Here is a 26,358-nt window from a genome sequence, read left to right on the forward strand (position 1 = left end):
ACAGGGGAGCAGCAAGATACACAAGCCAACTCTTAATCAAAATAGACATATAGATAAAAACACAGTAATAGTAGGGGACCTCAACACCCCACTATCAGAAATACACAATTACCTAAAAAGACTATTAAGGCACTCCTTCCTTTTTCACTATTTATTTGTATGAGGTCAGATCTTCTTCACACACTCCTTCATATGCTTCAACCACCACAATACATCACAACACATCAATGCAGAAGCAAATGTGAAAACACAGATGTCTTCTATTAAGCCAGAGAGTACCAAGAAATGCCAAAATGGGTGTCAATGCCGTTCTGACCACATTTTAAAATTTTGTGACTGCATTTTCATAAAATACATGTTGCTCACATACGATGGGTTATTACTTTAAATTCATCAATCATTGTTAAGTGTTATAGTTTTAATTCCTAATGTAGTAAACATCAATGTATATAACCCACATACACAAAAGCTTTCGGGGTCTCAAAGATTTTTAAAAGTCTAAATGGGTCCTGGAACCAAGAATTTTGAAAACTGTTGTCACAGAGTTGTTTTGAAGGGTAAATGTGCTGAAAATGCCCAGCACCAACTTTGGTCACTGCTAGACATTCAATAACATGAGGTTTTTCACAAACTTCTAAGCATAATTTATATCAGAACATATGTTCATATGTCTTTGTAGTTGATCCCAGGAGATGGAAGTGCCTTGCTCAGGAGCCGATCTCCTGGAATCCTACCACTGAGCTGGGTTGCCATAGGTGCTTCAGTAACACTTCCCGCAGTTAAACCTCGATGTAAATTCCATTTTAAAAGACATCATTTGTCAAGATTGCAACAGGAAATTGCAAACGCTTCTGTGTTTGAAACGTTGTCATTTGACTTTTTTTTAAAGATTTTATTTATTTATGTGACAGAGACAGCCAGCGAGAGAGGGAACACAAGCAGGGGGAGTGGGAGAGGAAGAAGCAGGCTCCCAGCAGAGGAGACTGATGTGGGGCTCGATCCCGGAACGCCGGGATCACGCCCTGAGCCGAAGGCAGACGCTTAACGACTGCGCCACCCAGGCGCCCCTGTCATTTGACTTTAAAGAGAATATTTCTAATCACTCCAATAACCCAGCCCTGGAAACCACTTTTCCATTTTATTAATCCAAGCCAAACCCGGTCTCTTGCCGGAATTACCTCAACCATCTCCTAGACAACCCCCCTGCCCGCACCCTCACCACCCTTCAGCATCCCCAACACAGCGGCCATGGCCATCCTGTTAAAACAGAACTGAGATCATGCCTCTACTCAGCACGAAATTTTCCTATGGCTTTGTACTATAGCCATGAGCGGGGCACCTGGTTTGTAGCACAGCCATCTAGCTCCCTGCACAGCCACTGTCCCTGCCATTGAAGGCTAAATCTTGCTTTCATCACTTCTCTGAACTCCCCTCCTACTTCTCTCCCCCCTAACGGGGTCCCTCTGCTCTGGGCTCCCTGGTCTCCCTGTCCTATTCTCCTGACACAGCAGACCTCTTGTACTCACTATCCTCATCTCTGGAAAATGTTCCTCCACGGAGCCCTCGTTTTCTTCAGGGAAACTCTCCCTGGAGACTTACCTAAAATTTCCATTAGCCAGCAGCCCCCATTCCCACACCCCCACATACCACCTGACCGCCCCCACTCCCCATTCCCTCTGCGCCTGTGTTCTCTTTGGCAGTTACCCCTGGTTCACATACTCTTCGATTATTTGTTTGGTGTCTGTCTCCCCCATTGAATTACAATCTCATTGAGGGTAAGATTTTTTTCTCTTTTTTCTCTTATGTGCCTGACACACAGTTGATGCTCAACCTTTATTTGTTGAATAAATAAATTGAATGAATAAGCAAATGACAACTAGTAAGACCCTACTTTATCCTCATCCCTTCTCAGGAACGTAAGGAAAGAAGGCATTTTTATGAATACAATTCCTGGAATACACTGACAGGGGATCTTGACCCTTATCTCCAAAACCCCCAAGGAGCGTGCATTTCCGTATCCATGGAAAATGCGATCATTTCAAGAAGATGGGCAATTTTGTTGGAGGAGAGCAGGAATTTTTTTGTTTCCCAATGACAACTAACAACGCCTCAGGGACAGAAGGGTAATTGACTTAGGCCATCCCAGCAGGGAAAGCAAAATCACTTGAGCAAATAAAAACTATGATTGGTCAAAACACAGCATCTTTGAGTTAAACTTAAAGGTAAGAAAATAATACACTGTTTTCTCATCGGGTTGGATCCCTCATTTTACCCTGAGAACCTTTGCATTACGGCTGAAGATCTTGAAGAAAACCCACCAGGAAGTCATTTCAGAATCAACACACACCATGGAGGAAGCAAATTTAATTCAATTTCAAGAACACATTTAAAAAAAATTAGAGCATAATGAGAACCTGCCTGCCTCAAACTGCAGCCAGGTGGGAGCCAGGCTGCACAGAGCGACCATGACAACAGCTCTGCATCTGGATGGAGCCTCCATGCCCGGGGGGATCACTCAGGCTTGATATTGTTATAATTCGTCTGCTGCTGGCTTCAGCTGGCAACTCCCACCCCTCTCCTTCAGTCAAGCCAGAGTACCCCAACTGTCCACTCCAAAATACACTCGGATCGCTCCATAGTTCTTTTGAAACTTCCCCGCTCAGCAGAGCTCAATGGAGCTCGTTGCTTCCCTGTTAACATTTCCTAAAATGGTACCAAAGGGCATCTCCCCTCTGGATTTTCTCTCTCCACCGGTGTGAAAAGTGGTATTAATTAGGGTTCCAAACAAAAATCTCCAGGCTTCTTAAGAAATTGCTGACTGTAAGAAGATAGTATCACACAGAGCACACCTGGGGGATCTGTGGGGCGTAAATCTTGCCTTGGCCACTTACTAGGTTGACGGACAAGTTATTTAACTTCTCTGCCATATTTCCACTGCCCCTCAAAATAGAGATCATACGTCTCTATCTTATAGACTCGCTGGAAGAATCAACCGAAATAAGGCAATAAGTGGGGGTGTGAGCAACAAGGGCTTTGTTCAAATGTTAGTTACTAAAGTGAAAATCTGCACAGGTCACAATACCATTTGCACCCTAGGAATCACACACAGATCCCAGCAAGATGGCCAAACTCTGCAGGTGCCCAGTCTCTTAAGACAGGTCTCTCTGGACCAATGCTCACTGAGAGAAATCACTAGAAGCATCACCCATGTTACTTGTATTTTTATTTCTTGCTGTCTCCTTTTCTTGGGAGGAGAGGGGGAAAACAGCAGGTACATACAGTTAAAGGCATATACCATGGGACCCTTCTGTAATGAGCACGGCTTAGTGGCTGGTATAAAGCAAACCCTCCATAGATCAGCCATTGTTATTAATTATTGTTTCTAATTATTTACTTAACATAAGTCTGGGGGAGGGGTTGCCACAGAAGGAAGCATGGCATGTGTGCGAGTCAGGAAGTGACTCTTCTAGGGGGAAAATAATGAAGGAGAGACATCCAGGAGAGAGGAGAAAACAATGGATTCCATAATGGAACTTAAACAGGATACCCCAACCTGCTGGTAGAAACTACTAGCTCTCAGATCTTCTGCCCATGGAATTCAAAACAAGCCAGAAAGACCCAGGCATAGAGAGGCAGAGCTTCTGGTTCTATATGATCCACAGGTCCCACAGGAACAGGAAGCGGAGCCCTGAACGACCCTCCCCATTCCCCAAGGGTTGGAAGTTAAATAAGAGGGAGATATTATGCAGGAACAATACATTTAAACACCATTTCTTCGAGGAGATCTTTTTTGACTCCTAAATTAAGCTCTTTACTCCTGATCTATGTTCCTGTGCCAGCGGGCACCACCCCAGTCATAATACTTACCAGACTCGTTTCAATGACAAGTAATGTTGATTGGAAGTCTTTCCCAATACACTGTAAGTTCAATCAGAACAGGTCTAGGTTTGGCACATTAAAGCTATGTGACAAACATTTGTGGGATAAATGATCAATGATCGCTCTATGTGTGTGCGCGCGCATCCTGAGGAATGTATGTGTGTATGAGCTACCCCGTATGTGCAGATTCTCTGCTCTTTTCCTCAACTTAAGTTTTCAAATTAAACCATTTCTAGACTCAGAACTCATTTTTTATTTGCCAAAGAGTAACCTACAGCTTGGAATTTATAAAAACCTTGAATTATACTTTAGGGTTTTAGCTGCTTTGTCTGGGACAGTCATCAAATTGTTTTTGCTTCAGACTTTCCACTTCAAAAGCTATATTCCCTGGATTTTATTTTACTCTTTAAAAATACCTAATGCAGAAATCTTGAAAATCTTAAGTGCATCTCTTGAGAGGCTCTAAGTAGGCTCTCAAATACAGGGCATTCCAAAATACCAAAACAGTTATTCCCCAATACAGGGGGAAAAAACGATGCCCGCAAAGTATTGCATTTCATCAGGAATACTTTGCAAGGTATCTAGGGAAGTGAGGTTTCACCAGCTTGCAAAATAAAATGAATCTTTCAAAGACAGACCTCAAATTCAGTTTCTTAATTGTTTGCAAATTCTCTGATTGGATCTCTCTCGTGCCAGTACGGATCTCGCACCACTGGCCTGGTGGCCCAGTGGCTAGCCATTATCACTATAGGCGTGTGCTTAGGGAAAGTAACTTGAACCTGAACTAGGTTTGACTCAGTTTCTCAGCTGAAAATCATGATGAAACCGAGATGCAACTTTTCTAAAAGGATGAAATGTAACAGGACAAAAATGCTTAAATGACAGGATTGTCAGTTAAAGTCCGGAAATAACCATTTGAGTTTCCAGAGTAACCTTCTCAAAGAACTTCTATTAGAAGCATTTAGAAGCAAGTGTGTCAAGGCTCCTTGGGAAACATCACATCTTTGTTTTCCTACTGATTGGTCTGGTCTTCCTCACACATCTCTACACACAGAATATTACATAATATGTAATACTAATTCAGCACTCCCAGTAAACTGTTCTGTCCCTCCCTCCTCATGTTCCTCTCCAAAGGGCATTATATATATGGAGAGTAGGGATATACCTGGAGTGATCTCTCAATGTCCAGAGACAAGAGGATTTTGAAATTTTCAGAAAAACTTCTGGATTCTCAGAGCCCTGTGATGAATGGATGGCCTGACCAGCTCCTTGTTCTGTAATGTGAATCTCACCTGGATTCTGGGGTTAGAGGCAAATGTGTACACCCACCACAAGAATCCATGTTTTCAACCTTTGGGCCCATTGTTAAGGTCATCACCATGACAGCCTCTGCAGCCATGCAGGGTCCCATGGCTCCATCTGGGTCCCTGAATACTGGGCTCAGGCCTGCCTCCTACCACCAAGTCTAAGGTATATCCGTACAATGGGATACTACTCAGCAATAAAAGGTACCACGTACTGATCCAACAGCAAGGATAAACCTCAAAAGCATATGCAAGTGAAAAAAACACAAAACACTCTACACTAGGTAATTCCATGTGCGTGAAACTCTAGAAGTGGCAAAACTCCCGTGGGAGAAAAGCAGATCAGTGATTGCAAAGGCCAACAATTAAGGGAAGGGGGTTGACTTCAAAGAGGCACAAGAAGACTCAGTGAGGAAATGGAAATATTCTATACCCTGATCGTGGAAATTGTGGACGACATATACTTTTTCAAAGCTTACTGACCTGTACACATAAAGTTGGTGACCATTAATGAATGTAAAGTATTCCTCGTGAAGGCCTGATCTGAAAATAATAAAAATCATAACTACAGAAAGTAAGTGGATCACTCCCTATTTAACTAATGCTGGGAATGAAAGCCCTCCATTTCCATAAGAAAAAAAACGTACGACCTAATGGTCAGAACATGCTGAATTCTCCAAGCTGGTAGGGTGTTCTCGAATGCAATGCTTCTGGACTTTTCACGTGTATAGGAATCGCCTAGGTAATGAGGACTGGGGCCTGAGATTCTGCATTTCTAAAAAGTTCCCAGGGAATGCTGATGGTGCTAGCCCACAGGCAGACATCCTGAACAAGGCTCTGAAAGCCCCACAGCTTCTCCTGCTACCAGAAACCCACCGCCTACCCAGCATTGTGTTTGTTCCCAGCACAGCGTGTACTAATTTTGCTAGCACACCTTAAATTTTGCTTGCCATTTTTTAAAATTAACATATAATGTATTATTTGTTTCATGGGTACAGGTCTGTGATTCATCAGTCTTATATAATACCCAGTGATCATTACACACACATATCCTCCCCAATGCCCATCACCCAGTTACCCCCTCCCTCCACCTCCTCTCCCCTCCAGCAACCCTCAGTCTGTTTCCTAAGATTAGGAGTCTCTTATGGTTTGTCTCCCTCTCTGGTTCCACCTTGTTTCATTTTTTCCTCTCTTCCCCTACCATCCTCTGCTTTGTTTCTTAAATTCCACATATGAGTGAGATCATATGGTAATTGTCTTTCTCTGATTAACTTATTTCACTTAGCATAGTACCCTCTAGTTCCATCCAGGTCATTTTGCTTATCATCTTAATTAGATAGCATAATTAAATATTACATGAAACACTGTACTTTGTGAAAAAGAGCTGATTTGCCAAAAACTGCATGTTCTGGAAAGTCTTGATAAAGGTGAGTTTATAAACTCACTCATGGACAACTGTACATGATTATATCAGTTTAGAAGTGTAACTGACATCAAACAAAGTGCAGGTATTTAAGCGGTACAGTTTGATGAGTTTGGCATGTGCAGACACACATGAAACCATCACACAGACTTGATGAACCGATCTGTATCATATGTGGGTGTTTCCTTGTGTCCCCTGGTGCCTCCAGCTCCTAGGACCCTCCCATCTCTTATTTCCTAGCAAAATCCAAGGGGTTGCCTTCAGTCACTGTAGATCACATTTCCTAGTGTGTGGTTTTTTTTTTGGTAAATGGAATAAATAGATATTCTTTTTTTTCAGCTGCCTTCTTTCCGCATAATTCTGTTGAGATTCATGTGTGTTTTCCTGTGTACTATTTCGTTCCTTTTCTCGCTGATTCGTATTCCATCATATGGATATACCAAACTTCATTTATCCCTTTACCTGCTGAGAGACCCTGAGTTGTTTCCCATTTGTGTCCATAACAAATAAGCTGCCATGAACATTTCTGTACTATTTCCATTAACATATATTTTGATTCCCTCTGAGTAAACACTGAGGAGTTGCATGACCGAGTCATAGAGTGGATACATGTTGAACTTCTTCCAAAACTGCCAAACTGTTTTCCAAAGTGGCTGCACAATTTTACATCTTACTGACAGTGTATGAAAGTTCTGCTGGGGGGCGCCTGGGTGGCACAGTGGTTAAGCGTCTGCCTTCGTCTCAGGGCATGATCCCCGCGTTATGGGATCAAGCCCCACGTCAGGCTCCTCCGCTATGAGCCTGCTTCTTCCTCTCCCACTCCCCCTGCTTGTGTTCCCTCTCTCGCTGGCTGTCTCTATCTCTGTCAAATAAATAAAATCTTTTAAAAAAAAAAAAGAAAGAAAGAAAGTTCTGCTGGTACATGTCCTTGACAAGAACTGGGATGGTCATTCTTTTTTAAATTTTTGCCACTCTAATACATGCATACAAGTATCTTATGGCTTTAATTTGTACTTCTCTAAGGACTAAACTAATGATCTTTTCATATCCTTATTTGCCTCACTTCCATGTTTTTTGGTAAACTATCTGTTCAAATCTTTTGCCCATTTTTTCTTTTGTTTTCCTATTATTAAGATTTAAGAGTCTTTTTTATATATTCTGGATACAGGTCTTTTATCACATATGCAATTTACAAATATTTTCTCCAACACTGGCTTGCCTTTACACTCTCTTAATGGTGTCTTTCAAACAGAAGAAGTTCATAATTTTGAGAAAGTATACTTTTTTTCCTTCCTTTTTTGGGTTTTCTTCCTTTTGGGCTTTTTATTTAAAGTGGTTTTCCTGTAGGCAGCATGCAGTTGGATATTACTTTTTAAACCCAAACTTACAGTATCTCTTTGAATTGGAGTTTTTAGACAATTTACCTTTAATATGATTATTAATATGGTTGAGTTTAAATATATCATCTCACTGTTTGTGTCATCCATTCTTTGTTATTCTTTCCCTCTTTTTCTGGCTTTGCTTTTTTTTTTGGATAAATGTTTTTGATGATTCTATTTTTATCTCTTGTGCTGCCTTCTTAACTGTAACTTGTGATATTTTAGTTGTTTCTTTAAAATGTATACAGCATATATACATATGCATGTGGGTGTTGTTTCGATTTCTTTTTTAGTATATTTTCTCTGTTTCATTTTAGATAGTTTTTGTTTTTATTGCTATCTTTTTTAAGTTCATTAATATTTTTTTCTACCATGTTAATCTGTTGTAATCCCACCCGTTACATTTTTCATCTCTAATGTTCTAAATTCCTTGTCTCCAAGTTTTGGCTATATTAAATACATAATATAATGTTACAATTACGTATCACATTACATTATTAATTATACAAAATATAATATAATTTAAATAATAGGCAATGTATATTATAGCAATATAATACATATTATAGATATTATAGATTTACAAAATCTTTTCCATATCCTAACATGATCAATCTTCTCTCTTGCTTCTTGAACATATGGAGTATAGTTACAATTGTTTTAATATACTTGTCTACGGAAGATCCCTGGAGTTTTTCCATCTCTGGGCAGCTCTCTTCTGTCCTGTACTCTACCTTGCAAATTTGAGCTGCCTTGACCTCCCTGGACTCCTGGTTCCATCTCCTCACTACTCACTCTGCCTAGTTTTTCCCTTCCTGAACTTCAACCCAGAAACTAACTCCAGGTAGTAAGCTGGGGCAAATGCAGGGCTTGCTTATTGGTTTCCTGTTTCTCAGGCACCATCATGACTCACTGCCTACTGTCCAAGGTCTTGAAAATCCATGTTTCATATGTTTCATATGTTCCCTCAGTTGTCTCAAGTGGGAGAATAAATTTCATTCTTGTTACTCCATCTCGCCTGGTATTGGAAGTCTTTGTAAATGTCTTAATTTTTTTGCTGCACTTTAAAACACCAAAGCTGAACATCACAGATGATTCATGATGGATACATGTGTGCAAGAACAAAAAGTCCCTGTGTCCTGATAAACAGACATATCCTCAAAGAAAAGGCCTTGGTTGTATATCTAAAGAATGGTAAATATATGTACATTTATAGGCTTTAAGTTAAATTAAAATATTTAATGTGTCAATATAGAACCTTTGATTATTTATTCATCAATTGTTGTTGATTCTGTCAGATGGAAGATTTTAAACACATATCAAGATATTTTGCAAAGATTTTATCTAATTCCTATACAAAAGTCTACCACAGTGACTGGATCAGCAGTTTGCAGCTGTGTTTGCACATTAGCATCCCCTGGAGAGCCTTAAAAAGATATTTCAATGCCTGAGCCCTACCTCAAACCACTTAAATTAAAATCTCTGATGGCTAGCCCTAGCATTTGTGCTTTTTAAAGGTCCCCAGGTAATTTGGACATACTTTGAGAGTTGAGATTTATACACCTCGATCTTAGTAGGTGTTCAGTGAAAGAGGGTTACTCATCCTGATTATCATTTACACTAGAAAGTAGATTGTCATGTAGAGAAATTACTTGTTTTGGGCAAAAGTATTGGTGGGCTCTAATCCACCATCTGCAATCAAGAAGTAGCAGGGTATCAGCCAAATCACTTGACATTCTTGGGTCTGAGTGTGTCAGACAGCAAAATAATAATAATTTTTTTGCTTACAGCTCAAGATGGTTAGGAGAAATAGAAAAAACCTCAAAGCTGAGACTTTTAATTATACCTCTTTTTTTAAAGATGAGAAAATTGAGGCCAGAGAGGCTAATGGACTTGCCCAAGGCAATTATGGCTAGTTAAAAACAGGAGTAGAACCACAACTCAGGTGCTATGGGTTGAACTATGTGCCCCAAAAGTAGATGTGTTGAAGTCCTAACCCTCACTACTTCAAAACGTGACCTTGTTCAGACAAAGTGCTACAGACGTACTTAGTTAAGATGAACTTTACGGAGTAGAGTGAGCCCCTGATCCAACACGGCTAGCGTCCTTAGGAGAAGACGGCCATATGAAGACAAGGACACAAAGAGAATGCCATGTGACGGTAAAGGATTGGAGTGGTGCATCTACAAGCCAAGAATGCTGGCAAACCACCAGAAGCTGGGAAGAAGCAAGAAAGGATCCTCTCTTAGACCCTCCAGAGAGAGCAGAGTCCTGCCAATACTGTGAGTTTGGACTTCAAGACTCCAAAACTCTGAGGCAACAAATTATTGTGTTTTAAACCACCTTATTTGTGCTATTTTGCTAGGGCAGCCCTAGAAAACTATTATATCAGGTTGCTGCCTAAGAGTTTTTCCATTATACAGTTGGCTTCTCTCACACTATATGTTATGTGCTTTGTAAATTGTAAAACTTTGAAAATTTATGTTATTATTTATATTGTTCTTCAATTTGCTTCAAGAGTACAAGTTTTGGGGTGCCTGGGTGGCACAGCGGTTAAGCGTCTGCCTTCAGCTCAGGGCATGATCCTGGCGTTATGGGATCGAGTCCCACATCAGGCTCTTCCGCTATGAGGACTGCTTCTTCCTCTCCCACTCCCCCTGTTTGTGTTCCCTCTCTCGCTGGCTGTCTCTATCTCTGTCGAATAAACAAATAATAAAAAAAAAAAGAGTATAAGTTTTGTTTCTTGTAATTGGTTGTACACTTTTTTTTTAAAAGATTTTACTTATATATTTGAGAGAAAGAGACAGAGATAGTGACAGAGATAGCATGAGTGGGGAGGAGAGGGAGAAGCAGGCTGAGCAGGGAGCCCGACACAGGGCTCGATCCCAGGAGCCTGGGATCGTGACCTGAGCCGAAGGCAGATGCTTAAATGACAGCCACCCGGGTGCCCCTGGTTGCAAGCTTCTCCAGAGTAAGAAGCCCACACCATACAGCATAGTCCTTGAATTAATTAGTTGAAAACACAGTACGTATTCAGATACTGTTGCTTAAAATAGGATACAAATAAAGCTCATAAAAAAAATGTCGAAGTCACCAAAGACCTGATGGAAGTTGAGAAACTGATTGTTAATGAGACTCAGTCTCCAGATGGCATTTTATTTAGGCGAAACATATGGCTATACACTTTGGGAGATTAAATTTCAATGTAATATACAAATATATTACAACATAAGAAACACATTGTGATACATTAGCTGAAAATATCTTAACTGCTGCTCTATCACTATATAAATGTAAAAGTTTTTATTCCATTAATGTTGAACCCCAGTGGGTCCAAAATTAATCATATATCATCTTCTCCAGCAGAGCAAATTTTTCGAAAGATAACTGACTTAGTTTGGGTTTCCCCAGAAATCGACCTTGAGATAAAGGATCCCAGGCAGGTAGTTTACTTGGGAAGTGAACGGCTGGTAGGGGAAGAGGGGAGCAATATAGGAAAGGGAAGGCAGCTAATAAAGGGTACATTAGCCAGCAAATACACTATCATCATGGGCTTAACGCTCCTGGGAAACTCTGGAATCCAGCATAGCAGCTCAGAGCTATCTCACGTTAGGGTTGAGGGACCTAGGGTATGTATACTACCACTCCCGCCAGTCATTAATTAAGAGTTGCCGAAGGAGCATGGGTGTTAATTCTCTGAAACTTCTTGCTTCAAGTGTGGGTACGGCAGTCCCAGAAGGAGCAACACAGATCCTCAAGCCAAGCTACAGAGAGTGGCAGTCAATGGCGGGTCCGGAGTGTTTTACAATGGTTAGCCTGAGGAGATGCTGGTGAAAAGAAAGTGGTGGGCAAAACAGCACAGAAGTTCAGAGCAGGATCTTTAAGAATCACAAACCCTTGGTTCAAGTCCTAGTGCTGACCTCGACCAATAGTTGACCCTGGGTAAGTGACTAAACTTTTCTAAAGTTCTTGATTCTCTCTACCTAAAATAATGACAGACAACAGTAATACTGGCCTCCAGGTACTTAGAAGCATTAAATGACTCAATGTAAGTACAGCTCTGTTACAGCGCTCAGCACAATCAATGCATGATGAATACCAGCCACCATTATAATAATTTCTATTACTACTGTATTTAAAATCATGAATTTTGTATGAAGCATAATATTCACATTCAGAGATAAGGGCACATCAATATGGGAATGTCCTCACTAGTGCATCTTTATTCTGGGTTTTGATTCAAATATTACCAAATGTACTAGACAGACATTTTCACCATAAAAGAATAATTTATTGTTTTGTTCTTAACAGCTAAAACATGCTTTCTAAAAACTTGAATCTGTATCATCTACCTGTAATCAAACAGCTTAAATAAAATCTAAGAGCCGTACTTCACAGCAAACTATCAGTAGATATTAAAACTTTATTTTTTTTTTAACCTAAGAAAGACAATCGCTTCTTAGGGGAAAACCACAAAAATCCTAACTCTCTATGTCATAGAAACACACCAAAGGGTAACAAAAATGGAATGAAATAATAAAATCTGGATAAAATGATAATTTTGAGCTGTGGTTCTCAATCTAGGGTGATTCTTTTCCCACCTCCCCAGAGGACATTTGGCAATGCCTGGTGACATATTTCACTGTCAGAAGAGGGGTGGGGGAGTATGCTACTGGCATCTAGTAATTGAAGGCCAGAGATGCTGCTGAACATCCTAGAATACGAGCAGCCCCCCACTACTGAGACTGTGCCTAAACTGAGGAAGCCTGATTTATAGTTTTTATTATACAGCCATAAATCACGGGAGTCTGTAAACAATAAACACTCCGGATATGCAAGTGTTTTTTTTTTAAATCATAAAATAGACTATACTTTTTAAATGTTAAAAAAGGGGGGTCTTCCTATGACAAAAAGCACACATCAAGAAGCCTTGAACCCTGACTCATTCTCCCTACCATAAATTTGTTGTGTTTCCACCTGCCAGATGAAAGCAATTTCAACAAGCCATCAACAAAGCCAGGTAATTAAAATGTTGGTATAGACATGACCTTGGTTAATTCACCCCGACTTGTAAGAGCTAAGATGATGACAGCGAGGAACCCAGAGATTGTAAGGTCCAAGCTATGGCACGTGGGGCTAAAATTTTCATTTTCAAATTATTTTAAGCGAAATGATGGTTTATTGCAACAACATATATTGCCTTTCTGTTTTCATTAGTAAACCCTCTGGGAACGTTAACACAACAAGTACAAGCTAAACCTGATTACTTGGTTTATAGAACACAGAGAACATTATCAAAGAGCTAATGACAATGTCTATTCACTTAGAACTCTGAGCAACCTGCCGACTTTTAATCAAGTTTTAAAGGTACAAGAACAAAATAAAAATTGAGAATGAATGTTTTTACTCCCAACTATTGGAAGGTAAAAAGGCCTGTTGACAATTGTTCAAATAACATCAGAACCAAGATTAGAACGTGGAAGCAGAGAGGCAAACACATTTTCAGCAAGGCAATTTTTTTTTCTAACCGACAAATTCCACCAAACTCAACAAGAAACTGTGATCCAAATCCATTTTTTCGACTAAAATTGCTTTGTTACAGCACAGTTGTAGCAAGACTAAAGAGCTCAAAACACATTTTCTTCTCTAAACAACCTCAATAAGATGAGATCCAAGCATGTGAGCACACCGAGTTTTCAATTTACTAAATATATGTTAATGCATGCTAACAACAAACTCTTAAATAACAGTCCTAAAACTGTTTTCATTTCCCTGATGTTTCTATCCATTCCACTATAACAGGAATTCTTCCAACCTGAAGGTTTGGACGTTTAGCGTACCAAAACCCAAAATGAAATCAACTGACTCAAGTCCGAGAAGAATTACTAAAAGCATCTGTCAATTCATATAAAATGTAAATACCAGTGAGAAGAAAACTGTAACTCTGACACCAAGATTCAGACCCTACGAAATGGGACTTTTCCCCTATCACCCAGACAACTCTGCCTGAAGCACTTATAAATGCACTGAGTTGTGATTTAGCATCTGGGATAGAAGACATCGGCACATTAAGGCCTATGAACGACAATGAAAAGAAGTATGCAGAAAGTTTATTACCCTACCACAGGAAAGAGATGAATTATAATTTTTCTAAATACCTCTCTCCTTCACTTTTCTTCTTCCCCAAAGACAACATTCATGCATTTGACCAGCACAGCTTTCAGTGAACTATATTTTAACTTTTCTACTTCAGGAAAAATTCACATCCGTATCTGTTCCATTCTCCTTTGTCTTTGACATTAATCCTTAACTGGGGAAGGGGAAAATGCTTCTTTAAAAAAATCTTATTTACAACTGAGTAACCATGATAAAAGTTCTGCTAATACCTTCAAGAAGTCCCCCCAAAACATGAAGCATGTGAGTTCACAAGTCTTCAACTTGTCAAAAAGACCTATCAACACCAAACAAAAACATTAAATTAATATGAAGGCAATCATCAGCACAGGTTCAAGTCCATGAACAACCACCAAAGAGCTGAAACACTCTGCATTCGTTCAACGATCTGAATGTCAAGTTACAGCATGTTTGGGGAAAACATATCACTGGGAAAAAGCTGCTTGAGAAATAATGGGATTATTTTTTGGTGGAAGCAGACATGGTTCTTTAAACATCAAACTACGAAAAATATTGTTTCACTCAACTTTGAAGAGTCTAGACAGAGCATGAACAATGCCATGAACCTGCTCTGCTGCCAGTCACCTCATTGTCCGGGACAGGGGCTCTTTCCTTAGTCCTCCGGCTCCTCTCACGACCCCCGCTCTGGGAGAACAGCTGAGGAAGCCCACATGAAAACGACAACTTAAAGAGCGCCCAAGATTCTCAGACAATTTAGAGATCCAGGCAGATTGATGAGAACATGGGAGCGTGGTCATGACGGATGATGGGCATGTGAACAGGACGCTGAGGACTAGTGTTGATGGAGTTACAAACCCTTGGGATACAAACCCAAGGAGTCTGCGTCCAGATGCCATCCAGTTCAACACTACACACCGCCATTTCCCGTAGATTCGCACCGAGGAAGGAAGAAGGGGCTCTCTGAAGTAAAATCAAAATGGTGGTACCGGAAGCAGGGATAGATTCTAGGCCGGCAAAATCAGCAGATGTCCACACAGCTTTAATGATTTATTCGTGTAGAATATGTAGGGAAGAACCTTCTAGGCAAAGGGATAACACTTTATAATGAATTGTGCTTTTGCAACAGTAGCACTGGGGCCACTTATCACCGACGTGCAGGTAGGCTGCCAGCACCAGACCCTCTAAACTAGCAGAAGTCACCACTGACCATTAGCATTGGTCATTAACATTGTATTCCTCCACTGGCTGAGGTTTCTGTCACATGAAAGACCAAAGGCACTGCTGGGCCCTCTAATGATGAATTGCTCAAAGCAGCCAGGAAAAAAAAAACTATATCAGCTCACAGCCGAAACTGCCTTTGCTGTATCCCCACAACAAACCCCTTTCTCTTTCATCCAAGAACACAATCAACTCCCCAGGTATTCCTGTGTTCCTCTGGAAAGCTCGAAGACACAGTCTTTTCATAAGCTCGGATCACTCAACTGATGTGGATCTTGAAAATATTACAGATTAATCCCAAAGAACACACTGTGTTTTGCCATATTCATGTCAGATTTGTAAGTCAAAGCCTTGAGTTGATATGTGTGACTAACGCAGGCAAAAGACGGGATGGAAAATGAATTTCTCAGAAAGAGAAAGATACCAGCTGCTTGGAACTGTAATTAGTAAAGCTTCTAATTAACTGGCACTCTAAAAATAGAAGAAATCAGATACAATATATGTCCTCTGACAATAATAAAAATCACAGCTCATTTATTAATGTAACAAGGCCTCCATACCCCAGTGATTTCCTGCGATTTTATCAGAATCTGCTTTCAAGCAAAACAAAACATACAGATGAATATTTCCACTTCTACCATCTCTTCCAACAGATCGAGAGAGACTTCCTTGAAGGCAGGGACTGTGTTTCGTGCATCCTTGTATCCCCCCGAACGTGGGGACATCCATGCAGAGGGAAAGAGAAGGGCAAGGTCAAGGGCAAAATCAAGAGAAAAGGCAAAAGCAGCAAGGGCAAGAGAGACCCAGCGACTGTTACCGCTACTATATCACCTACTATACCACCTACTATAGCTTCTCCGTAATCACTCGGCAAACGTTTGTGGAGCGGCTCCCCAGTGGACTTGAGTCCCGTGACTGACCGGCAGTACAGTCTCCTTTGATATTTCTTAGTTGGCCTGCAATGTCACTTTTGATCATTTTATCAATTCACCATCCTTTCATCAGCCAAAGCAGAACAGGCCTACTCTCATCCTTATTTTGGCACAGGCTGCTGCATGAGTGAATTCTGGTTTGTTTGGTTTTTTTTCTCGAGGTCATTGCAAAAAAAATTTTCCTTGTTTCTTCCTCCCTGCAGGCTCTTAAGTCAAGGCAGGTTTCAGCAATATCACCAGCCCAGTAAGGGCTCTTGGATAAAAGAGCCGTCTGCCCAAGCTCCTCAATTTATCAGAGCCTTCAGACATGAAAGAGTAAACCAATTCCTAGTCAGCAGAGTTGCACTACAGAAAAAAGCAAATAAAACCATCAAATGGATTACATACAAGCCTTGAATCCAAAATTAAAGAATATGGGGAAACAAAGTACTTAATCAATTAGAGTGAGCCCAATATTCTCTTTACAGCCAGAAACCAACCAATTAAACAAACAGCAAATAACAAGCATTCAATTCCTGATATTTATATAGCAAATGATACGGTCATTCATTCTAATGTCCCAGTTTAAAGTCTCTGGCTTAATTCTTCAAATGTATTGAATCAGAATCATTAATTTTTTTTTAACTCTGTCAACTCATTCAAGGTCATTTTATTCCACTGAATCAGACATTAGCTTTGTACTTTCACTAAATTTATACTTCGGCCAGTTATGGTATTTAAAAGGAAGAGGTGGCACTTGGGGGACCTATTAATATATCTAAACTATTCTGTGCTGTCTGACATAATGGAATGATACAAACAAAATCCATGTCCATTTTGATGCAAAAGTAACATATCTGATGCTTTCTTTTACCATACTCTACCCCTCATGCTATGTAATCCAAAGAGCTACTCAAATAAGAATTACACAGTTAATGCCCTTATGTTCTCCTGGTTAATCAAGGACTTCCTAGAAACTTATGGGAGAAAGCAAAGTTTTAAGTACAGCCATTACCTGTAAAGAGACCACAGGCATGTGTGATGAAAATGTATTTTTGAAATTCTTTCTTTGGATTGTATTTAAATAGGATCAGTAGACAAGATCTCTCACATAAGGCATCTCACCCCAACAGGTGTTTCCTAGATATAAACTGGGCACTTTCAGTATTAAAGATTAGCATTTTCTGTTCAGTAATATTTTAGTTAGTGGGCTTAAATAGATATCGGTTATGTCCTGATGGTGGATATGAGAACCGGCAGGGGGAACAAACATGATCTTCTTGAATCGTGTTACTTTCCAAGAGCAGCTTTCACACTGGAAAGATCTGATTTCCATTACCACATTAATTAAATTAAATGTACAAAACTCGAGGACACGCTCTGGTGACCATTTTTTACAACACTGGGTCTTTTTCATCCATTATAAAAATACTACTTGCAGAAATATGTTTGCCATTAGGAATTTAATAGGAGAGATCTTATAACAAAAATGAACTTGTTCATGATTAAAAATACTGAAAATGGTGCTGTGTTAGCCAGGCACTGATGAGTTCATTCACACACTCATTCATTCATTCATCAATTATTTATTGAATACATTCGATGACCAGACCTTACATAAATAAAGTTAAGGAGGCATGGCCTTTTCCCTCCTTATTTCTTCCTCTGTTTCTTGCTTTGAAAAACATTTATTAGTCATCTTCTATGGCAAAACACTACAGTAAGTGCTCCAGTGGAGATAATGGTAAGACACGCATCCCTTACTCTCACTGATTTCTCAAACGGCTGGGGAAAATGCTACATAAACAGCTTTTCTATTAGAGGGGATGAGCAAGCATTAGAGAAAGGTGCTGTCAAAGCAAAGATCTGTAAGGCGGTGGAGGAAGAATTTTATGTGTCTGAGAATGGAACACTGAACTTGACCAGAAAAAGGTGAGAGGGCTTTCAGCAGCAAAGAACATTCCATGCAGAGGACTATGCAAGGGCGTAGAAGGGTGAGGCTGCACATGTTCAGGGAGCGATTTTGTTGAGCGATGTCCTACCCCATGCTTTTCCACCCAGACTTCCTTTTCGCTCTGGCACATCCCCTTTTCAGGTGTGGTACCACCAAAGGGTCAAAGGGCGTATAGAAACAGAGAACAAAGATGCCAAATTTTTGGTTTTTAGCACCAGAGCCTCCGTGCAGGTGGCACACAGGACTGTACGACTCACTCAGTCTCCGCAGAAGCAGCCTCTTACCCCACCCTATTTTCCTTCGTAGCACTCACTCCACCTCAGAGCATTTCTTTGCTTATTGTCTGTCTCCCCCCACACCATCTAGAACACAAAACCCCTGAGACTCATGTACTTGTCTTCCTTGTAGCTTCATTCTATGCATTCATTTGCTCCTTTAATCAACTAGAATTAATTGAGCTGCAATTACACGAATGATACTATACTAGGAACTGGAAGTATAAAAATGAATGAGACAGCATCCCTGCTTTTAAAGACTGGATTCATAGAGGGGGGTGTCTGATTATCTATTCTTCTATTACAATCTACTCCAAAACTTAATGGCTTGATACAAATTGTTATTATTATATTTCATGATTCTACTGGTCAAGAATTAGGATAGAGGATAGCAGGACTAAGCTCATTTCTGCTCCATCAAGTCTGGGAGCTGAGCTAAAATGGTTTATGCCAGGGTTGGAAACAAGTGAGGACTGACTCTGCAGCTTCTCTGACCAAATGGCCTTTCCACTGACGCAGCTTGAGTTTCCTTATAACAAGGAGGCCTCAGCATCCTCGGATCTCTAACGCAGGCTCGGAGCTCCTGGAGGTCAACGTGGAACCTGCCAATCCTTTTAAAGGTGAGGCCAGAACTGCCCTAGCATCACTTCCATCACACGTGCCAACGAATTCACAGGCAAGTCCAAGTGGGAGGAAAGGGGAAAGAGACCCATCCATCAATGGGAAAAGTGTCAAAGAATTGACAGCATCTTTAAACCATTAAAGTGAGCCACGCCTATTCCCAAATTACTGGGCCATGAGGCAAAATACAAAGCATCAACAAGGCAGCGTGCTGTCATCAAAAGTAAGACCTCGTTGTCGGACAAACATGATTTTGAGTCCTGATTCCACTGAGTGCTAGGTATGTGACACTGGGTAAACTACCTAACCACTATGAATGCTGTCCTTCATCTGTCAAAAGGGGATAATAACACCCAGCTTCACAGATCTTTTCTAAGAATTAAATGGGATTTCATTCCCACATACACACATACACCCACACACACACACACACGCACGCACTTGGAGACACATGCAGACACACCCACAGAGAAGTGCGCATGCACACAGAGCGGAGACCTGGCCCAGTCATTGGGACATGGCGCACATTCAAGGAAGGTAAATTGCTGTTCTCATTAACAATGGTACAAATAAAGTAAATATGACTATTCCATGGCTCCATAATTTTATACTTCATATTTTCAAACATGTGCTTTTGATGTAATCACATCTACAAAGATGACTGAAAACAATGGAAATTCTTTTTGAACAAAAAAATCAAACTTAGATACCAGCAGCTCAAGAAGGAGAGGCTGAAGGTTAAATAGAAAAGAAAACAAAAAAAACCACAAGAGGCAATAAAATAATTATTAGTCCACATAATGGGGGTCTTAGAAGAAATTAAAATGGATCTAAGCAGGCAGTAACATTATAAGCAAAATATTATTTCCCATATCTCTTTACTCTGTATTCTGCAGAAATTCTGAGCTAATTCTCTTAGAGATTAAAAAAAAAAAAAGGCACAATGAGATGGCAGTTGTGGGTTTGTGGCCAAAGTGAGTATAAACTCTTAGAACCAGAGAGAAATCTCTTTGGTGAATCAGACAAATGACTTTTAAAAATCACCTTCAAGTTTTACAGGGAATCAGAACGTAACAACATGGCTGGAAGTCCTTCACTAACCACAAGTAATGACAATGGGTGAAACACAGAGAAGGAATAGCTGCAAAGGGCTCCACCCAATTTCTAAGTATATCTGCTAGCACAACAAACACATAAGGGACTCAAAGAGTGTTCAAGTGTATGCCCTTCATTTTCGAATTTTACTCACTTTTAAAAATCTGTATCATCAAAAATCTAAAGGAAACCACTACGAAGTGGCTGATTTCAGATTTTTAGACTGAATGGTATATCTGGCAAATAGATCGATGATCTAGTATATATTCTTTTTTTTTTTAGATTTTATTTATTTATATGACAGAGAGAGAGACAGCGAAAGAGGCAACACAAGCAGGGGGAGTGGGAGAGGGAGAAGCAGGCTTCCCGCCGAGCAGGGAGCCAGATGCAGGGCTCGATCCCAGGACCCTGGGGTCATGACCTAAGCCGAAGGCAGATGCTTAACAACTGAGCCACCCAGGCGCCCCTGATCTAGTATATATTCTAACTGTGTTTGAAATGATAATAAAATTAACATCACCAAATTCTTATCTTTATGAAAAATACTCTGATTTCTTCAAGTCACTAAAAGTTATCATCAATATAATTCCTAAGAGAGCTTGCAAAGTTCTAGTTATTATTTCCCGCTGGAGATGATGCTCAGAATGCCTGTTATATGCACAGGGATTATCTTCCATGGGAGGCCACAGAGCTAATTGCTTTGCCAGCCAGAACACTGGTTCCATTCTTCTCAGGTTTATATGAGGGGGAAAAAAAAAAAAGCAAACCTATACAGACAAAAGCATGTGGGCAAGAGGCCAAGAAAAGTGAGAAATCTGAAGAAATGGATAAATTCCTAGAAACATATAACCTCCCGAAACTGAATCAGGAAGAAGTAGAAAATTTGAACAGACCAATTACCAGCAATGAAATTGAATCAGTAATAAAATAACTCCCAACAAACAAAAGTCTAGGACTGGATGACTTCACAGGTGAATTCTACCAAACATTTAAAGAAGAGTTAATGCCTATTTTTCTCAAACTATTCCAAAAAATAGAAGAGGAGGGAAAGCTTCCAAATTCATTCTATGACACCAGCACTGCCCTGATACCAAAACCAGATAAAGACACTATAAATGAGAGAGAACTACAGGCCAATATCTCTGATGAACATATATGCAAAAATCCTCAACAAAATATTAGCAAATTGGGGTGCCTGGGCTCAGTCAGTTAAGTGTCTGACTCTTGATTTCAACCCAGGTGATGCTCTCAGGGTCATAGGATAAAGCCCTGTGTTGGGCTCCAAGCTCAGCATGGAGTCTGCTTGAGATTCTCTCTCTCTTTCCCCCCCAGCTTGAACTCTCTCTCTCTCATAAATAAATAAATAAATAAATAAATAAATAAATAAATAAATAAATAAATAAATAAAATAATAGCAAAACAAATCCAACAATACACTTAAAAAATCATTTACCATGATCAAGTAGAATTTATTCCCAGGGTGCAAAGGTGGTTCAATATTCGCAAATCAATCGTGATACATTACATCAACAAGGGAAAAGATTAAAAACCATATGATCATTTCAACAGATGCGGAAAAAGCATTTAATGAAGTACAACATCCATTCATGACAGCCCTCAGCAAAATAGGTTTAGAGGGAATGTACCACAACATAATAAAGCCCAGATATTAAAAACCCACAGATAATATCATACTCAGTGGAGAAAAACTGAGAGCTTTTCCCCTAAGGTCAGAAATAAGACAAAGATGCCCAGTCTCACCACTTTTATTCAACTTAGTACTGTAAGTCCTTGCCACAGCAATCAGACAACAACAAAAAAATAAAAGACATCCAACTTAGTAACAAAGAAGTAAAATTTTCACTATTTGCAAATGATATATATAAAGTATATCATTTCCAAATAGTGAATATATATATATATATATTACTAAAGACACTACCGAAAAAATACTAGAACTGATAAATGAATTCAGTAAGGCTGCAAGTTACAATAATCAATGTACAGAAATCTGTTGCATTTCTATGCACCAATAATGAAGTCACAGAAAGAGAAATTAAGAAAACAGTCCCATTTTCAACTACACCAAAATAATAAGATACCTAGGAATAAACCTAACCAAAGAGATGAAAGACTTATGCTCTGAAAAGTATAAAACACCAATGAAAAAAATTAAAGACCACACAAACAAATGGAATGATATCTATGCTCATGGCTTGGAAGAATAAATATTGTTAAAATGTCCATACTACCCAAAGTAATCTAAAGATTTAATGTAATTCCTACCGAAAAACCATTAGCACTTTTCACAGAACTAGAACAAATAATCCTAAAATCTGTATGGAGCCACAATAGATCCCAAATAGCCAAAGCACTCTTAAAAAAAGAAAGACAAAACTGGAGACATCACAATCTTAGATTTCAAGATACACTACAAAGCTGTAGTCATCAAAACAGTATGGTACTGGCACAAAAACAGACACATAGATCAATGGGACAGAATAGAAAGTCCAGAAATAAACCCATGATTATATGGTCAATTAATCTTCAAGAAAGGAGGAAAGAATATGCAAGGGGAAAAAAGTCTCTTAATAAACGGTGTTGGGAAAACTAGACAGCTACATGCAAAATAACGAAACTGGACCACTTTCTTACACCATACACAAAAATAAACTCAAGATGGATTAAGGATCTAAATGTGAGACTTGAAGCCATAAAAATCCTAGAAAGGAGCACAGGCAGTAATGTCTCTGACAATAGCCATACCAACATTTTTCTAGATAGGTCTCCTGAGACAAAGGAAACAAAAGCAAAAATAAACTATTGGGACTACATCAAAATAAAAAACTTCTGCATAGGAAAAAAAAATCAACAAAACTCAAAGACAACCTACTGAGTGGAGAAGATATTTGCAAAGGACAAAACTGATAAAGGTTTAGTAACCAAAATATACAAAGAACATACAAATCAACACAAAACCCCCCAAATTATCCAATTTAAAAATAGGCAGAAGACATCACTAGACACCTCTCCAAAGGAGACATACAGATGGCCAACAGTTACATGACAAGACACTCAACATCACCTATCACCAAGGAAATACAAATCAAAACCAAAAGGAGATATCACCTCACACCTGTCAGAATGGCTAAAATAAAAAACACAGAAACAACAAGTGTTGGTGAGGGTGTGGAGAAAAAGGAACCCTTGTACACTGTTAGTGGGAATGCAAACTGGTGAAGACACTGTGGAAAACATAATGGAGGTTCCTCAAAACATTAAAAACAGAATTACCATATGATCCAGGAATCCCACTGTTGGATATTTACCCAAAGAATATGTAAACACTAATTTGAAAAGATACATGCACCCCTATGTTTAATGTTTAATTATTTACAACAGCCAAATTATAGATGCACCCCAAGTATCCGTCAGTACCTGAATAGATTAAAAAAGATGTGGTGTATATACATTCAACGGAATACTAGCCAGCCATAAAAAAGAATGAAATCTTGCCATTTGCAATAACATGGATAGAGCTAAAGAATATAATGCTGAGTAAAATAAGCCAGAGAAAGACAAATACCATATGATTTCACGTATATGTGTAATTTAAGAAGCAAAACAAATAACAAAGAAAAAAGAGAGAAACAAAAAACAGACTCTTAACTACAGAGAACAACCTGATGGTTACCAGAGGGGAGGTGGGGGGGAGGGGCGACATAGGTAAAGGGGATTAAGAACACACTTATCATGTTGAGCCCTGAGTACTGTATAGAATTGTTGAGTCACTATATTGTACACCTGAAACTAATATACTCTATACATTAGCTCTACTGGAATTAAGATAAAATATTATACACACACAAAAAAAGGAAAAGTGAGGACTCCAGAGAGGAGAATATCAAAGATAAGAATGAGACAGCAATGCCCTGAAGAGTCAGCATAATTCATATAGAAGTCTTTCCTGGTCCTCTATGAACCCTGGGCTTGCACAAAAAATGGGTTTCTGGATAACAAATTAGCTTTGCCAGGCACTCTGGCCTCCACTGCCTGGGAGACTGTATGAAACACAAAACGATACTTGAGGTCTTCCTAGAAGTCTGTCTTCTTATCACTACAATGATTATATCCATGAAATATTTCTGAGCCCTGTTTTTCAGTGGGAAATTGAGTGGGGTGGAAAGGTTACACATTTATGGAGAAAGGGGTTAAAATAAAATTGTTCATTGGTATAGCCTCATTGGGCAAAATGAAATGGAAGGGAAGGTAATGTGTAAAACCAGGTACGGGCCTTACAACTTGACCCTTTAATTTTCCTTCAAAATCCACTGAGAAGAAGGTGCATATCCCACACCTTCCTACTATAATCCTCAAATTACTCAGCCACTAAGACAATGTGGAAGGCAGCGGGGATGTGCAAATCGAGGATTAAAATTTGGTAACAGCTGTAAGACTGAAAAATGACCATGCCAAGTGCTTCATATAAATTATCTCACTGAAGCCAAGGGAAGTTAGTACGTTTTAAAGATAAGATGATGGAAACATTCTGTGTTTGAAATAACTAATGTCACGCAGCCATCAAGTAGCACGATCGGATGACCCAGCTTTAACCATTCCTAGAATACCCTTATGATATGAAAACCTGCTCCTTATGATGCTGTTTTTAACTGGGCGGGTGAACTTAGGTAAGTCACTGCCCTTTACCTCCATATGTTCTGTTAACAATGTGAGGATGGCAGCACCAAGCTTTCCGGATTAAGTTTTGGTAAAAAGCAATGAAGAAGTGCCTAGATGACAGCACTAGAAGGCTGTTCTCTCTTCGTCTATACCTACTGCATCATCTACTCTTTCCCTGCATCATTGTAAGAAGGCTTCTATTAATGAATTCTGCCTCTTTCCAGGATTCCTGAGTCACAACTTTCTTCTAATATGTTATAAACAGCCTTGTTTATAAAAATAAAACTACACACTAAGTCTCAGCAATACCCTCTGGCAATTAACGAACTTGCTTAAGATTAGCTTTTATGCACTAAGTGTAGGAAGAACCTAATTAAGGAAAATGGAGAATTTACAATGAAGAAGGGAAATATAGGACAACATAATTTTTGTTAAAAAAAATACAAGATTTTAGAAATCCAGAAAAGTGGGAAGCTGCCATAGCCAACTGAAGGGACAGGGCTATGGGCCAAGAAGGATTGTAAAGTCAATGGAAATACAAACTCAAGATCAACACACAAGGCCTTCATGAGCTGACTGTATTTTTTGAATCGTAATATTGCCATTTATTCGAAATTGCAGAGGAAATTAATTTTGAGTTTCAAATATCAGTCCTACTAGAAGGTATTCGTACCACTGTAAGAATAATTGGTTGTGTTTGTTCCAAGTATGGCACTTCATAAATCAAGGACTTTTGGACACAACAGAAACTCACTTCAAGTTAGCTCATACATAGCAAACTATGTATGTGAGAGGAGAGATGAGGGTACAAGGTTTAGTAGAAGGATATACAGGTGTCCAGGGGAACAAAGTCAAGGGAAGAAATGTTTTTGTGTTTTGTGAGAGACCGGGACAAAGGACTAGGAAGCCACTGAGAGTCAAAGGTACAGTCAAACCTTGGGGCCACATCATGTCCTAGCTGTAGCAACCTTGGTCAGTGTCCACTTTCTTAATTCCCAGATCTCCATTTATAGGCAAGAGAATCAGACTGCCTTGCCTTGAGTCAGAAGTCACCTCTTCTGTTCTATTCTGATCTTGCCCCGGGTAGAAGGAATGAGTCACATAGTTCAACTAACTCCTGTCACTTGTCTTAGCTTGGACTGTCATAACAAAACACTATAGACTGGGGGGCTTAAACAACAGTAATATATTTGTCACAGTTCTGGGGCATAGCAGTCTGAGATCAAGGTGCAAACATTGTTGGGTTCTGGCAAGAGCTTTCTTCCCGCTTTACAGACGGTCCCCTTCTCATTGCATGCTCACATGGCCTTTCCTCAGTGTATGTAGGGCTCTCACTCTTTTCCTCTTAAGGCCACTGATGCCATCATGAGGCCCCCACCCTCATGAACTCATCAAACCCCAATAAATGTCAAAAGGGCTCACCTCCAAATATCATGGCATTGGGAATTAGGGCTTTATGATTTGGGGTGTGGGGGGACTTGCAG

At 39.7% G+C, this 26,358-nt stretch overlaps 1 protein-coding gene across 2 annotated transcripts in view; it reads right to left on the minus strand.

The window, feature by feature from the left end:
* SGCD (sarcoglycan delta) overlaps positions 1–26,358 on the minus strand; it is a 941,028-nt gene that overhangs the window by 815,778 nt on the left and 98,892 nt on the right. The window lies entirely within an intron of this gene.

This window comes from Ailuropoda melanoleuca, chromosome 3 (assembly GCF_002007445.2).
Source record: "Ailuropoda melanoleuca isolate Jingjing chromosome 3, ASM200744v2, whole genome shotgun sequence".
Lineage (NCBI taxonomy): Eukaryota > Metazoa > Chordata > Mammalia > Carnivora > Ursidae > Ailuropoda > Ailuropoda melanoleuca.